The sequence below is a fragment of the Antechinus flavipes genome, chromosome 2 (genome assembly GCF_016432865.1).
Source record: "Antechinus flavipes isolate AdamAnt ecotype Samford, QLD, Australia chromosome 2, AdamAnt_v2, whole genome shotgun sequence".
NCBI lineage: Eukaryota > Metazoa > Chordata > Mammalia > Dasyuromorphia > Dasyuridae > Antechinus > Antechinus flavipes.
In genome coordinates, this window is record NC_067399.1 from 447,759,401 (window position 1) to 447,776,768 (window position 17,368).

At 39.6% G+C, this 17,368-nt stretch overlaps 1 protein-coding gene across 1 annotated transcript in view; it reads right to left on the bottom strand.

Moving 5' to 3' along the window:
* Positions 1-17,368, bottom strand: part of PPP1R16B (protein phosphatase 1 regulatory subunit 16B) — a 167,501-nt gene that overhangs the window by 43,361 nt on the left and 106,772 nt on the right. The gene's annotated exons all lie outside the window — the stretch shown is intronic.

Consider the following 17,368-nt stretch of genomic DNA (forward strand, 5'->3'; position numbering starts at 1 on the left):
TCCAGTTATATATCCAATATAGCCAAATCTACTTGATTTTTAGAAGTTTATTTTTAAAACCTAAAATTCTAAACTTAATAACCATTAACAAAATAATCATTCACATAAATTAACTGAATAATAAATTATTATATATAAAATCAATTCCAAACTATCTATGTTTTCTCTTTTGAAATGTATGTACACTGGCTTTAATAAAAATAAAAAAAACGTCCTGTTTGCTTTCATATTCCTGTCTGATCTTTTTCTTTAGTGGGTTTTTCCCCTTCAGATTTTGTTGCTTTTCTTTTTAAAATAATTATACTGTGATTTTCTGCCACACACTTTCTTTAAAAACTTTTAAGTCAAGTTCTTAAGATTTCTCTCCAGAAGACCCAGTCAACTTGGAATTAATTGTTAATTATGTAAATATAGGCAAGATATTTCATTTTTTCTAAGCTTTAGTTGCCTTCCCTGTAAAATGAGGATAATAACATTTGCATGTTGCATTCGGTTATTGGGAGAACACTTTGTAAAACACGATTATTACTCACTTTTGTACCTCTTTCACCAAACACTTGTTAAGAGACCTATTGTGTACTAGATGTTGTAAAATATAACATAGCTTTGATAAGACATGGCTTTTGCTCTCATGAAGCTCATTTTATTAAAAGGATAAGACACAAATAAAGATAACTACAAAACATTTTTGTTGTTGTTAGAAAGTCTAAAGATGAAGATAATTACCAACATAAAAAGGATCAAGGAAGATACTGCATTGGAAATTTGGCAGAAAGGAGTATGTCATGAAGACTCATCTCCCTGGCTCATAGACTAAGTTTTTTAACCTCTTCATGCCTCAGTTTCCTCCTCTGTCAGATTAGAGATTACACCAGATCAGGAATTCTTAACCTGGATTCCAAGAACTTTTAAAATATTTTTATAGATATATTTCATTATAACTGGTTTTCTTTATAATCCCATGTATTTTGTTTTACACTTTTAAAAATGTTATTCTGAGAAGGGGTCCAAGCAAAAAAGGTTAAGAATTCCTGAATTAGAATAATAATCTAAAGTTCCTTCCAGCTCTGAAATTGTATCTTCTTTTCAAAAATCCCTTAAATCTCTAAATGATTAGGAGTGCCCATTTTCAAGTTCCCTAATGCTTATAAAATCACTTTCCATATAACAATATCGCAAGGGAGTTATTTGTTATTAGAATCCCCATTTTACTGAGGGAGAACTGAGGGTTAGAAGTAGTAAAGTAACATATCCAATGTGAGAAGGCTAGTCATTGTTGAAGCAGGGATTCCAATCCAAATCTCTCTTGAATCCAAGCCAAGTAGGTGGTGTAAGTATCTTTATTTCTGCTATATTTCTGTCAAATGAGCTGGAGAAAAAAAAAGGCAAACATCTTCAATACCTCTGCAAAGAAAATCCCAAGTGAGGTAATGAAGAATAGAACATGACTGAAGTGAATGAAGAACAAAAAGGTGAGGAAATTGAGGTCCAGTGAAATAATAACTTGGTCATGGTCCCATAGCTGGAAGTTATTGGATCCAAGCCTTTGGAAGCCTTTTCTTATAACTGGATGCACAACAAACTCTGGGATGATTTTGATTGAATTCAACTCACTAATCACTGTTTAAGCAGATACTATCTTCAAAGCACTGTGTGCTAAGTATGTAGTCAAAAACCCACTTAAATCCTTAACCTCAAGAGTCTTAGATCCTACTGGGATTGGGAGCAGAGATAAAAAATGTACAGAACTAAGTAAAATTAAAAGGATGAAAAAGGGTAAATCCAGCCTGTTTATGTCTACCACAGTAGATAGCAAAGAAAGTAGTTAAACCAAAGAAAGCTAGTAGAGGGGACATTCAGATGTTTACAGGTAGAAAAAATCCAAGTAAAAAGCCAGTATTTTTTTTTAATACTCTGCTCAAAGTTAATAAGCAAGATGATCTAACTGTCCTAACATTAGGAAGCAACCTTGATGTTAGAGTTATAAATGAGACCAGTGAGACCCATGCCTTGACAAAATCTCTGAAGAAGAGTGGTTGGTTTTTTTCCCCCAAACAAAAGGACAGGTGAAAGGGAATTATTATTTTTTTAATTTTAATTTTATTTTATTTAATAATAATTTTGTATTGACAGAATCCATGCCAGGGTAATTTTTTACAACATTATCCCTTGCACTCGCTTATGTTTCGTTTTTTTCCCCTCCCTCCCTCCACCCCCTCCCCTAGATGGCAAGCAGTATATCCTAGATACAATACATATTTGCAGAACCGAACAGTTTTCCTGTTGCACAGGGAGAATTGGATTCAGAAGGTAAAAATAACTCGGGAAGAAAATCAAAAATGCAAATAGTTCACATTCGTTTTCCAGTGTTCCTTCTTTGGGTGTAGCTGTTTCTGTCCATCATTTATCCATTGAAACTCAGGTCTCTTTGTCATAGAAATCCACTTCCATCAGAATACATCCTCATACAATATCGTTGTCGAAGTGTATAATGATCTCCTGGTTCTGCTCATCTCACTTAGCATCAGTCCATGTAGGTCTCTCCAGGCCTCTCTGTATTCATCCTGCTGGTCATTCCTTACAGAGCAATAATATTCCATAACATTCATATACCACAATTTACCCAACAATTCTCCAATTGATGGGCATCCATTCATTTTCCAGTTTCTAGCCACTACAAACAGGGCTGCTACAAACATTTTGGCACATACAGGTCCCTTTCAAAAGGGAATTATTTTTAAAATATAGTCATGTGAAGAAAACTAGGAGCCAGAGCAGGGAAATATGGTGGAAAATATTTACGTAATGAAAAATAAAGGGAAATATTATTTGATTATGTTACAAGACTACTGGGGAGAGAAAAAAAAGGAATAAAGTGGAGAGTTTGGGAAACAGATTAACCAGATATATTCTGAATCTCTCTCTTCTCTCTCTCTTCTAAGTTTGTGTGTCTCCCTTTTTCTTTCCTCAGATTCTCTCCTCAGTCTCTCTGTTTCTCTGTTTCTGTCTCTCTCTCTATTCCTTCCTCCTTCCCTTTCTCCCCCAATATTAGAACAGTTAATGACTTGACTAGCCTTAATGATTATTTCATCCTTCCAAAAGTGATGTTTTTGGAACATCATTCCAAAATGGAATGCATTCATTTTTTTTCTCTGATTTTTACTAATTACTACTAATAATTCTTACTAATTTCTACTGGGATGGAAATTAGTGGAAGAAGGAGCAAGACAGGAGTGATCATTCTGTCTTGGAATCTGTGACTAAAGCAGGAAGCCAGAGATAGTATGGAATTCACCCCAAATTTTTAAAAAGCAGATTTCAGTCAGTGCAAAGGGATGGTAGATATGATCCAATGAATTAAAATTCTCCATGGTAAATTGGCTCAGGAAAGCTGAGAAGCTGTCAAAAATGAAATTTCCAAGACAGAAAGGGAAAGAGTTTTATCAAGCAGAAGTTAACTGGAAAGAAGGATACACACACACACACACACACACACACACACACACACACACATCCTTCAAATCCTGGAAAAAGTCTATAATGGATTATTAAAGAGTTGGTTAGAAAACCTCTAGAAAAGAAATGATGAATAGACAGAACCATCATGGCTTTAGTAACAAGTCACACCAGGCTAACTTCTTAACCTTTTCACTTAAAAAAAAATAACTTGAATGAATTAGTAGATCAAAAGAATAGTACTTACCTAGATTTTGGTAAAGTAGTTGATACAACATCTCATAGCATTTTTGTTTTAAATATGAAGAGATATGGATCACATACTAAATATAATTAGATGGTTTCATAACTGGTTGAATGGTTATACTTTAAAAGTATTTCTTACACAAAATTTTACAAAAATGAATGTTGAATTTTCAGATGATGAAATTAAAGTCATTTCTAGTCAGTCACTACTAATATTAAGAAATACAAATTAAGACAACTCTGAGGTAACATTTCACACCTCTCGGATTGGCTACAATTACAGGAAAAGATTGCGATAAATGTTGGAAGGGATGTGAGAAAACTGGAACATAAATGCATAGTTGGTTGAGTTGTGAATTGATGCAACCATTCTGGAAAGCAATTTGGAACTATGACCCAAAGGCTATCAAACTGTGCGTATTCTTTGATCCAGCAGTGTTTCTACTGGATCTACTGAGTCTATATCCCAAACAGATATTCAAAAAGAGAAAAAAAATCCACATGTACAAAAATGTTTGTTGAAACCCTTTTTGTAATGGCAAGGATCTGGAAAGTGAGTGGATGTCCATCAGTTGGGGAATGACTGAATAAGTTATACTGTATGAATGTAATGAAATATTATTATTCTATAAAAAATGACAAGCAGACTGATTTCAGAAAAGCCTGGAAAGATCTGCATGAACTGATGCTAAGTGAAGTGAATAGAACCAAGAGAACATTGTACACAACAAAAAGATTATGTGATGATCAATTGTGATGGATTTGGCTCTTTTCAACAATGAGGTAAGTGATTCAAGACAATTCCAAGACTTGTGATGGAAAGAGCCATCAGCATCCAGAGAGAGAGAACTATGGAGCCTGAATATGGATCAAAACATAATATTTTCACTTTGTTGTTGTTTGCTTTATTTTTTTTCACTTTTTGATCTGATTTTTCTTATGCAGCATAACAAATATGGAAATATATTTAGAAGAATTGCACATGTTTTAGCTATATCTGATTATTTGCTATTTATGGGAGGAAGTAGAGGGGGGAGGAGAAAATTTAGAGCACAAGGTTTTGCAAAGGTGAATTTGCAAACTATGTATTTGGAAAACAAAAAGCTATTAAAAGTGAATGTTGAGAACTATCTTTACATGTATTTGGATAAATAAAATACTATTTTTAAAAAATAAGGTAATGAGTTTCCAATACTAAGAAATATTCCAATAGTAGTTCAATGATTACTTTGGGATTTTTATTGACTAGATTCATGTTTCAATAAGGACTGGACAAGACTTCTGATATCCCTTCTAGGGCGTCTGTGATTACCACTACCCATATTAAATCAAGGTGTTAATAAAGTGATGACCTGAGATTAAAAAAATTACTTAATGATTCAGTGTCAACTTGACAAGACTTCTAGAGTGGAATGATATAGGGATATGTGCTTAGTCCTGTACTATTTAACATTTTTATCAATGATTTGGATAAAGGCATAGAAGGCATTCCTTTCAAGTTTATAGATGATATAAATCTTGGAGGGACAGCAAACATACAAGTTCCCCAAAAATCTTGACAAATTACAATATTAAGCAAAATCTAGTCAAATGAAATTTAATAAAGGCAATAAATAAAACTTAACAAAATAAATTTAATAGAGGTAAATCCAAAATCTTACACTGGGGTAAAAAAAACTTTGCAGGGAGTAAGATTGTTTGAAAAATATCTCAGGGTTTTAGTAGATTGCAAGCTCAATGCTCAAAGCAGTGTGATATGACAGATTTTAAAATCTATTAAGATAATAGACTGTAGTAAGAGAGACATAATTTCCAAAAGCAAGGAGAGGAGAATCTTGCAACACTCTGCCTTCGTCAGACCACATCTGGCATATGAATAAATTTTAAAAATGATTTATTTATTGTTTACTATGTGCCAGACGCATGAAGAAGTGTCCTTGTTGTGAATGCAAACCTCACTCTATGCACAAACGATCCTTTTCCATCCCATCTTCTCCAGCAGATTGCCCCATCATCCCGACTCTCTCAGGTATCTTCAATCTCTCCCAATCTCCTGGCTACTTCCCTAATGACCACAGATATGCCCATGCCTCTCCCTTTCGCAAGAAACCCTCACTCCATCCATTCAGGCTAACTAGCTCTGATCCCATATCTTTCCTACTTTTTGTGATTAAACTTTTTTTTGCATACATTAGGGGCTTCCATTTTCCTTTTACTCTCTTCGTAATTCTACAGGTTGGCTTCTAACCTCATCATTCAACCAAAATTGCTCTCTCCAGAATTACCAATGATCTCTTACTGTTAAATCTAAAAACTTTTTTTTTCTCAATCTTCATCCTTCTTAACTTCTCTGTAGCCTCTGACATTGTTGGTCACCCTCTTCTTGATACTCTCTTCTCTCTAGATTTTCATGACCCTATTCTATCCTGGCTCTTCTATCTATCCAACTACTCTTTCTCAGACTCCTTTGCTGGATCTTAATCCAGGTCATGTCTACTAACTGGGTGTTCCACAAGGCTCTGTCTGCCCTCTTTCGCCCCTAATTCTATACCATTTTACTTGATGATTTTATCAGTTCCCATGAATCCAATTACCATCTCTTTACTGATGATTCCCAGATCTACTTGTCTAGTCCTATCCTTTCTCCAGATCTCTACTCTCACATTTCAATTACCTTTTGGATATCACTAACTTGATGTCCCATATACAACTTTAACACATGTCCAAAACTGAACTAATTATCTTTACCCCATAAAAACCTCTCTCTTCCTAACTTCCTTATTACTATGAAGGGCACCATCATCCTTCCAGTCACTCAAGTTCAAAACTTAGATGTCATCTGTTGATTTCCCATTGATTTTCACAGCATCTCTTGTATGTGTCCCATTCTTTCCTTTCACACTACCCTTACCCTATTGGGGGAAAGACTAAGACCTCTGGTATGAGGGCTGTCAAGCTCTTTTCAGGAGTTCTTTCCACTTTTGTTGTCTGCCTGGCCCACCTAACTCTTACTTGTAACTCCAAGAAGCTATAGCATATGTGGCAGCCACGTTCTGTAAACCAGGGCTCCTCAAACTACGGCCGCGGGCCAGATGCAGCAGCTGAGGATGTTTATCCCCCTCACCCAGGGCTATGAAGTTTCTTTATTTAAAGGCCCACCAAACAAAGTTTTTGTTTTTACTATAGTCTGACCCTCCAACAGTCTGAGGGACAGTGAACTGGCCCCTTATTTAAAGAGTTTTAGGACCCCTGCAGCGTAAACCATTTCAGCAGATCGTCTAAACCAAGGTCTAGCTAAAATCTCATCTTCTTCTATAAGTCCTTCCTGGCCCACCTTAATGTTAGTGCCTTTTTTCCTTTTGGTTGTCTCTATTGATTATCTTGTATAGACCATGTTTGCACATAATTATTAAACAAGGGATCTTAAACCTTTTGGTGAGTAAAGGAGGTGATTATTCCAACCAGGTGAAGATTCTGAAGGTCACCTGGCAGGATAAGATACCAGACACTGAACTCATTTCTTGAACCAAACTGCCAAGCATTCCAACTCTACTCCTGAGGGGGCAATTCTGATGAAGTGGCCATGTAACCAAAATGCCAAATGTATGTTTACCTAAAAGACTCCTTTCTGGAGACCTCACACAGGGCAAGTGCTCACATGGTAGTCAGAAAAAGCAATACAAAGATACTCTGTATATCTCAAGAACTATGGAATTGACTGAATGACCTGGAAAACACTGACATAGGATCACCCAGCATGGCAAGTCCTCATCAGAAAAGTTGCTGTGCTCCATGAGCAAAGCAGAATTGAGGTAGCTCAAAAGAAACACAAGGCATGCAAATTTAGAGAATCTACCCCAAATGTGCCTGACCTCTAATAGAGCATTCAGAGCTCTATTGTCTGATTAGTCACAATCAGACACTGTGTAACTTAACCTTAGCACAGGGATGTCATTTTGGTCCCACTTGGAAACAACGGACAACAACCCTGTTGCAGAGTCTCATCACTTCACACCCATTCTATTGCAACCACCTGCTGGTTGGTCTCCCTGCCACAAGTCTCTCCCCACTCCACTCCATCCTCCAGTGAGCTGTCAAAATTTTGTCGTAAAGCATAGGAGACAATCCGTCTCCTAATTACTCAATAAATATCAATACTTCCTCTCACTTCCAGGATCAAATATTAATTCCTCTGTTTATTTTAAAGCTCTTCATAATCTGCCCCTCTTTCCAGTCTTTCTCCAACCTCACTCACCCCTACATTCTCTGTGATCCAGTGACACTGGCTTCCTGGCTATTCCTCCTACAAGACATTATATATCCCGGCTCTAGACATTTTCACTAGCTGTTCCTCATGCCTGGAATGCTCTCCTTCCTAATCTCTGCCTTCTAACTTCCTGGTTTCCTTCAATTCTAAGCTAAAATCTCATCTTCTACTATAAACCTTTCCTGACTCACCTAAATACCAGTGCTTTCTTGCTTTTGATTGTCCCTATTGATTATCCTGTGCATATCATGTTTGTACATAGTTGTGTGTCTATTGTCTCTCCCACTGAAGTATGAGCTCTGTGACAGCAGAAACTGTCTTGTACCTTTCTTAGTACCTCCAATGTTTAATAAATGTTCATTGACTGACTGTACTAAGGGCTGGGAATACAAACACACATAGCAAGATAATCCCTAATCTCAGGAAAAGACAACACACATAGAGAAATGGGGGCCTAGGAGACAGACTGGAGAAATCAAAAGAGGTATCAAGGATGTCACAAAGATGGTGAACAGAGTCCCAGAGAAGACAATTGACTTATCCTTTCCAGGAATGGGGGTGTTCATTTGATTACTGTTCTCAAAGCCAGAACCATAGGGTTTCTATTCTGGAATTCAATGTTCAGGAAGAACATTGAAAAGCTGGAGAAGGTCTGTAGTGGAGCAACCATTATGATGGTTCCTCTCATAAAAGGATTAGTGAGTGGGACTGGAAATATTTCACTTAGCATAGTGCCCGGTATATAGTAGGCACAGTAAATGTTGATTGGAGAAGGTAAGACATGGTTGTGCTCAACTTTTGAGCACATAGATCTTTAAGATCTGTGAGGTATTTTACCATTAAATTTTAACAACAAGCCACTATTTTAGTGTTTTTATTTTTTTCATTTCCTTAACCTGAACTGTGATTTCCTTGGCAGGGGGAGTTCTCAGTGAGGAAGTCATGTAAACAAGCATTATTAAGTATTTGTTATATCCTAGGCACTATTTGAAGAACTAGAACTTTCTCTACTAATGGAGATTAACACCTTCTCTGAAATTAAATCTGCAAGAATTGTCTGGACATCAGAAGATTGGCAATCAGAAGATTGACATCAGAAGACAGGCAAGATGTAGTACATTTGAACCCAGAGGACTGCCTTATTCACAATCAGAAAGGTCATACAAGTATCATTACTCCTATTATATAGATGAGGAAATTGAGTATATGAAATAACCCAAAGATCTAGGCTCAAGTTTCAACTCAATAGTTATCAGTGGTGGGACTGTGACCAAGTTATTTATCTCTAGTAGCCTCAGTTTTCTCATCTCTAAGAGTAGATCCTATCACATAGGATTGCTGTGAAAAAAGCATTTTGTAAACCTTAAAGCATTCTAAAGTACAAGTTAGTGAGATGAAGTGACTGCCATAGATTGCACAACAAGCAAGTGGAAGCCCTGGGCCCCAAATCCTGTTCTTGTGACTCCAAGTCTAATGCTTATTCCACTATAGCACAGCTACCTTCATCTTCCACAGTCTAATCAGCTCAATGAGCTTGAGCCAGACTGAAAAAACTCAAGAAAATACATAAAATTCCAGGGCAATCAGCTGCCAGATGATAGAAACACATGTAGAATAACAGCAAAGTCCAACTCCCATCAGAAGAGACCCATAGGAAGTAGAAGATATAACAGAAGCAGGCTGTTTTTGGCAGGGCAAGTCTATGGAGAACACTATCACATAATACGGAGCACCAGTGTGCTATGATAAAAAGAACCATGAATTTGGCATCTGAAGAATTAGATTCAAATCCTGCCTCTGCCATTTACTAGCTCTGTGACTGTGGGAAAGTCTACCTCTCTGAACCTCAATTTCTTCATCCGTTAAATGGGTGTTACTGGGAGGGTTAGTATTGTGGCCAGTTAGGTGGAACAGTGAATAGAGTGCTAGCCTGGACTCAGGAAAACTCACCTTTGTGAGTTCAAATCTGGCCTCAGATTCTTACTAGCTGGGCAAATCACTTAACCCTGTTTGTCTTAGTTTGCTCTGTAAAATGATCTGCAGAAGGATATGGTAAACCACTCCAGTGTCTTTGCCAAGAAAACCCCAGTCACAGAATCTCAGACGTGACTAAAAAAGTGATCAAAAATGACAAGCAACCCATATCAGAGAGTAGTTTAAATTATGAAGTGCCATGGGAATATGAGCTATTAGTCTCCATCACTGGGCTTTCCATAGCCACATTCAAGCATTTAGAGAGAAATAGAGAAAGGATTCTAGTATAGTGCAAAGATTGTAGGTTTTGGAGTGGGACCAGCTTGGTTCAAATCCAACTTTGTCACTTATTTATGTGACATTAGGGCAGTCACTTAGTTTTTCTGGATCTCATTTTCTTTTTAAAATGACAACTTTGAGCTACATGACCTCTAAAGTCCTTTCCAAATTTAAATCTACATTGTATGATGACAATCCAGGTACATGAACCAGAGTTTGCAAAAAAAAAAAAAAAAAGGCATAATGTAGTATCCAGAATGAAGACAGTGCCATGATTCCACAGATCTCATAGACATGATATGGTTCAAAGTAAAAGTGCTCCTGGGAGCTGAAGGCAGAGGGTGGGTCAAGACTGCTCACCCCTCTAAGTCACATCTCTGCCTCTACCAACCACCCTGACCAGAACCCCCAGGCGCTAATGAAAACTGTGCTGAGTGAAAGTTATCAATGAGAGATTTGACATTTTTATGAAGAATTATAGGAAGTCAGGCTTCTGGATAATGTGAGTCACAAGGAAGCAGACAGTATTTTCTAGCCACGGTTGACTCTGTAACGGTGCCAAAAAAAAAAAAAAAAAAAGCAAAAGGTCACAAGCTCCAGAAAGGTCACCACATCTCAAACTTCTCTATGCATTGATCTGACAGGTGTTGCTTTGCAAGAAGCACAGAATGAGCCACAATCCTCATCTGTGACCCTCAGTTTCTTCAAGCCACATGCCAAACCCACTGTTAGCAACGGGTCTTTCCCAGGCTCTGAGAATGCTGCTCTGTATTTACCTCATACAGACGGAACTACTGGCCCCTTGTCTCCCCCATTAAACTGTGAGCTCCTTGAGGGCAGGGAAGGTCTTTCACCTTTCTTTGTGCGCCTGGCACACTGAAAGCTCCTACTAACCGACTGTAGATCAGGACAATGCTCGTGTGCTGTCGCTCTAGGGACCAGCAGGCTTCTTCACGTGGCTCATAGCTCGAACCTCAATATGTGTTCTATTCCTTTGTTAGAACAGGTGCTCCAACAGAGCAAATAATATCTCCACTATTCTAGTATTGTGCATAGTAAGCACTTAATAATTGCTTTTCAGGAATTTAGTTTCATACGCTCTGTTCCTATATGTAAATCTATACAAAAGTATATAGAATAAGTATGAGGCAAATCAAGGGGGGCAGAGGATGCACCAGCAGATGGGGGTCAGGAAATGTCTCCTTTGAGCCTAGCAGCGAAGGAAATCAAGCATTTTGTGAGGAGGAGGTGCCTCCCAGGCCTGAGGACAAACTGCAGAGTCAGGAAGCTGGGAGATAGAAAGGATGCTCCATGCACACAAACAATGGCCACTTTGGCTGGGCAACAGACCCACCATAGGTCTCCAGACTCGTGTTCCCCAGCTCGGTAGATCCTGCCAGAGCTCCAGCTTCCCTGCTGATTCCTTCAGAAGCCCAGGGTCCTTGTGACCAAGATGAAGCATGGAAGGATGACCTCAGCAGAGTTATCTTGGACTAAGCTCTGTAAACAGGAAAGACATTCCTTGGGTCTTCAAAGGCAGGAGTCCAATTTTTTTCACAGTCTCACTGGACCTGAGAGCACAAAGATTCTCCTCTCTAAGCCCCAAGTCTTGAAATCAGGACTCATATGTTTGAGGCATGTGTATAGCCAGGTGAATTATCTTGGTTGACTATGGAGACTCATTACTCCAGCATCATAGGTCTATCAGAATCATTCGGTCACAAAAGTATCTTTGGGACCTTCTGACGAGGGACCTTCCTTCTGCGTCTCAGCATCATGGACCTTAAAACTTGGCTTCTGTCAGGTACTCAGGTGCCCTCAGGTACACCACTATAGACATGGCAATTCTTTGGTGTGGACATTCTCACCACATTCAGGTAGGGAGCAGGTGGGCAGGAGATGGGAAGGCGGCAAACAGATGAGGCATGATACAGAAAATCAGAAAAGTCTGCTCCCTCCCTTAAAATGGAAGTTATAGGAGAAACTGACCAAAGGAAGAAGAGGCAGGAGCAGGAGGCAGGATGAGAAGGCTGCTGGGATAAGGTAGAGAAAGAAGTTCAAAACTCCCTTTTTCTTCTCTGAATCTTCAGTTACTACGATTGCTAAGGAAACAGGCTCTATAGTACCTGCTAATGTTGGGGCCAGACCCCGTTTCCACAAGGGTAGCTTTGCAGCCTAGTCCAGAGGGAGGATCAGCGGACCATGGCATGCTGCTATCCCGAGGGTCTTGGGTTCAAAGTCTTGGTGTGTCTCCGGTGGGGTCTGAGAAAAGGTGAAGAAGTGGTAATTTAGCTTGTCTGGCACATGGCCCTTGCTGCCCCTCCCTCAGGGGGCCATGCTGCTTTGGCCAGACTGGCTTGGCTGCCCCTGGGGAGCGGGTGGGAAGTAGTTGGGTAGCGATAGGTGACTCTACAAAGTGGCTGCTCTCCCAGATGCTGGCCGTGGGGATGTGGGCTGAAGCAGAACTGGTGGGGCTCTGGGGTGGGCCTGTTTGTCACTGGTAGTTGTCAGTCAGCATCAGCGAGGGCTGAGTCCCTCAATAATGTCATCGGGGCCAGGCTGAAAGCAGAGAGGTTGGGATAGGCAGCACAGCTACTTCCAGAGCTCCCAGCTTCAGTCCCAGGCGGTCTCCATCCAGGTCTCAGGATGTGGCAGGGGTTTGAATGGCCTGGACTTGCTGCCTCCTGCCTCTCCTTCAGGAGATGCTTCAGCTAGCTGACCTGGTGGCCTTGTGGGTGGCAGGGGGCCCAAGAGACATCCTGGGGGTGAGCAGATGGTAAACTACAATGGGTCAACACTGGCAGCCAGAAGTACTAACATGAACTTGGACTGCAAGAAGAGAAGCCCAGCTTCCAGGATGAAGGAAGAAGGAATAATAATTCCTCTCAACCACAAGTTTCAGTTTACCCCAGTCAGATCCCACTTGGAGGCCTTAAATTTTAGAAAACACATTTCAGGAAGGGCAACAACAAGCCAGAAAATGTACAGAAGAGGTGACTAGGGTTAGTCAAAGCCCTTGAGTCTAAGTATTTAGAGAATTCGTTGAAGCAAATGGAGATATTCTGCCTGGAAAAGACAAGATGGGTAAGGGAAGTAGGAAAGGAAGACCACAGGGGGAACTGTGTTCAAATATTTGAGTAGCTGCCCTATGGAAGGGATATTAGACTTGCACTGTTTGACACCAGGAAACAGAACAGGAACAATGGGTAAATGGAATTTTCATGCAGTCAAATTAAGGCTTGAAGTCTGGCAGAAAAATTAGAGCTGTCCAAAAGTGCAATAGATTGCAATAGGAGGTGGAGGATGAGAGGGGAATGCATGGGAGAAGTAGGAAAGAAGGCCTGTATTCTTTCTCCTTGGAGGACTCCAAGAAAAGGCTATTTTGTCTAGATATTTGCCAGTTATATAGGGATGGGAATTTTTTTTAGGCTGGGGGTAAAAGTTTGTGATTCTTTGACGAACTTTTATATTAAGCTTTTGGGCTGGAGACTGAAAGTCCCCTGGTTTTACACCTACCTCTGGCAGCTAGCAGGAAGTCCCTGATCACTTCCTTCACAACATAAATGGGCCTCTTTCCTCATCCCCCCACCATGAGTAATCCTGTGACTCAACCATCAAGCCCAGGTTTAATGCAGCTCTCAGCACCTCCTCCTCCCCCAAGATGAATAACGCCCACCCCCACAGCAGCCTCCCCGGCAGGGAGTAGGGTAAGCTGAGGGGCTGACAGAACAAGGAGCAGCAGCCTGCGTGTTTCCTTCACAAAAACACTGGCTTTCCCTCTCTGCAGTAAAAGGAATTAAAAGATGATCATGTGATATGTGGGCTTGGCAGGGGCTTTTCCTCTGTTTGGGAGGTGTGTACATGCCTCCTTCATTTTCTCATTTACCTACACAGACAAGAAATGAAAATAAGAAATGTTGATTCTCTCTCTAATCCTTATAGGATTTTGTTAGTCATTTTAAATAAATGTGGAGTCACCAGTAATCAGGCATTTTGTCAACCAGGGAAACCAAGACCCAGAAAAAAGAAGCTCCTCAGTCAGTCATCAAGTACTTATTAGATATTTACTGTGTGCCAGGCACTGGAGGCACAAAGTCAAACAAAAACAGAGAGGGACCCTACCCCCTAGAAGCTTACATTCTAAAGGCAAGAGAGAGGAAGAAAAGCACTGGGCTGTGGATGTGAAAGCCTCCAGGGCAGGAAAGGGAGACCCCAGCCTTAAACAATGGTTCTGGGGGAGCTCTCCAAACAGAAAGAAGCAGAGGGAACTTCCCAGGTGTGAAAGTGGAAGCTTAGAGGGAAAGCTCTTAAGTGTTAGAACCCCAGTTTTCATACTCCAGCTCAGCCCTCTTTCTACCACACCATCTTTAAGTTGAATTCAATTCAACTTAACTTGTGAAACAGTTATTAAAGCTAACTACATTAGCGACCAGATGCCACAGAAGGACAAAAATTTTGGCCGTAGAAATCACAGCACAGATTTTCAACCTGAGCTAGTCGAGGGAGTGTTTACCCCAAAAAGATTATAGATCCCTAAACCATGAAGAAATGTGAAAGGTCAGCATCTGGGGACAACTGGGTGAAAAATAATAGTCCTACCCTCAAGGAATTTACAGTCTGTTAGGGAATTTACAGCTTCATAGAAACTTACAGTCTAATCTGATGTAAACACAAACAAATATTTCAAAGCCCTTTGGTCCAATTTATGATTTCATTTGTATAGGAAATTCTCTCTCCCAAAGCAGATTTGCAATTAACAGTTTGAGGGAATTGCCTGGGGACATTAAAAAGTTAAGTGAATCATCCAGGTTTACACAGCCAGAATGAGTCAGAGGTTGACTTGAACCCAGGTCTTTGTAAGTGTGAGATTCCAGCTAGTTCCAGATTATTGTGAACAATAAGTGGTTACCTTACTCAAATTCACATTATTGAAGTTATAATCATGTGTAAAATGTGGTAATTGATTCTACGCCAATGGAAATATACAGTGTGAATTTTTTTGTTGCAACCACTTATTCCCACTTAATATTGATCATGCTTTATTTTTTGCTACCTTATAGATGAGGATAATTTTGTCTGATCACCATTTCACTCATCTAACATCCTATCTTATATTAATGCTTAAGTGTGTATGTGATCAAATGATATGAGAAATTTGAGGAAGGGGTACCCCTCTGGGATAGGGAAGGTAGATGGTGAGGGAAAGCTTCATAGAGAAAGTCACTATCTTGGACCTTGAAGGAAGAGAGACCAAATGATAATGAATGAAGAAATCTATTCCAAGCATAAGGTAACAATGTGAGGAAAGACACAGTGATGGGGGAAAACAGAGGGACACCAGGAGACACATTCTAGGCTACTGCCTAGAATGACTGGAATAGATAATGTGGAGCAGAAGACATGAGTTAAAGCAGTGACTCCCAATTGGAGGCTGCTGAAAGGTCTTCATAATAATTACACCTGGACAAGATGAAAGGGATTCCCCTCCCCGACTCTCCCTCTCTATCCACAGGGATATAATGATATATTTTGATATATTTGAAAGCTTCAAGGATCTCTGATTCTAATTCTTTTTCAATTTAGTAGATGGTCTTCTAAAGTTACTATGAATAAAAGATTAATCAATGGGGTCAAATTGGTGATTAACTTCTCTGACCTTCACTAGTATTGGGGCCAATTCCAGACCTAAGTACAAACACTTTTCATTTTCACTGACCCTGACAGAACTTAATATTCCAAAGGAGAACTCAGGAACCTCTTCACACTTCAATAAGGAGAATTTTAGGTACATCAAGGGTTAAGTAGGCTTTTGTGAGCTAGCCTGGGAACTTTACCACTATGTTTTCACATTGTTTTGTGGAGGAAATGTGTTTCAAGTTCCAAACAACTGGCTTACAAATGAACTTTCGGTACACAACCTGTTCATAAGCTGGGGGCGGGCTGTACAGAGAAAATTCGCTCCAGCCCACCAGCAAAGAAATGAATCACAACTGAACTATGAAATCAGTGCAGTATGAACAAAAGGGGGAAAAAAACTGAGCTAGAGGAAAAGGTATATTATATCAGCCTCATGGCCATGCAAAATCGCTCACAAAGCCTCACCTCAGCTACCCTAAACTATTCACTGCACTCCAAGAGAACTCAGAGTTTGAATCACATAATTTGGTAAAAACTTCTATCCTGCCTTAGATTTATGTTTTGTGTATGGGCCCTTCAGGTCTCAAGCTCTTTTGAAATCAGTCTATGTTGTATCTCTCTTTATATTTCTAGTCCCTACCACAATGTCTTGCATCTAGTAGATACTTAATTAAGCTTTATTAAATTAAATTGAAGATTGTTTTTCCTTCTTCCATAGTCACATATCCCAAACCCAATATCTGATATAGGAGAATCACAGTAATCAAGCTATCGATCATCATAATCAAATATTAATTCAGTACCGATATTATGCTAGGCAATGGGGATTCAAAGACAAAAATGAAACAACCTCTACCTTCAAGGCATTTATACCCCAAGAGAATATCAACAGCAGGCAAAGAGACTGAGCTTTCACTGGTTCTAGGCAATCCTACTATACCTCCCTTGTTAATACACTAACCTATTCTCCAAACTTTTTTATCCTTTCTCAAACCCCCTCCCCCCCAACCATGGCTCCCCTCTCCCTACTCTCTCAATTGAGAATCTTACCTTATGTTTACAGAAAAAAAATTAAGGCCATTTGCCATGAGTTCCCTCTTCTCTCCTCTTTCTCTTGTCACTCATATCTTCTTCCACCTTCTCCTCTTTCACTCTTGATTCACATAATGAAGTAGCCTTACTACTGACCAAGGTGAATCCTACTTTACAAGTGATCCCCTCATCCAGCCATTCTGGAGAGCAATCTGGAACTATGCTCAAAAAGTTATCAAACTGTGCATACCTTTTGATCCAGCAGTGTTTCTACTGGCCTTATACCCCAAAGAGATACTAAAGAAAGGAAAGGGACCTGTATGTGCCAAAATTTTTGTGGCAGCCCTGTTTGTAGTGGCTAGAAGCTGGAAAATGAATGGATGCCCATCAATTGGAGAATGGCTGGGTAAATTGTGGTATATGAACGTTATGGAATATTATTGTTCTGTAAGAAATGACCAGCAGGATGAATACAGA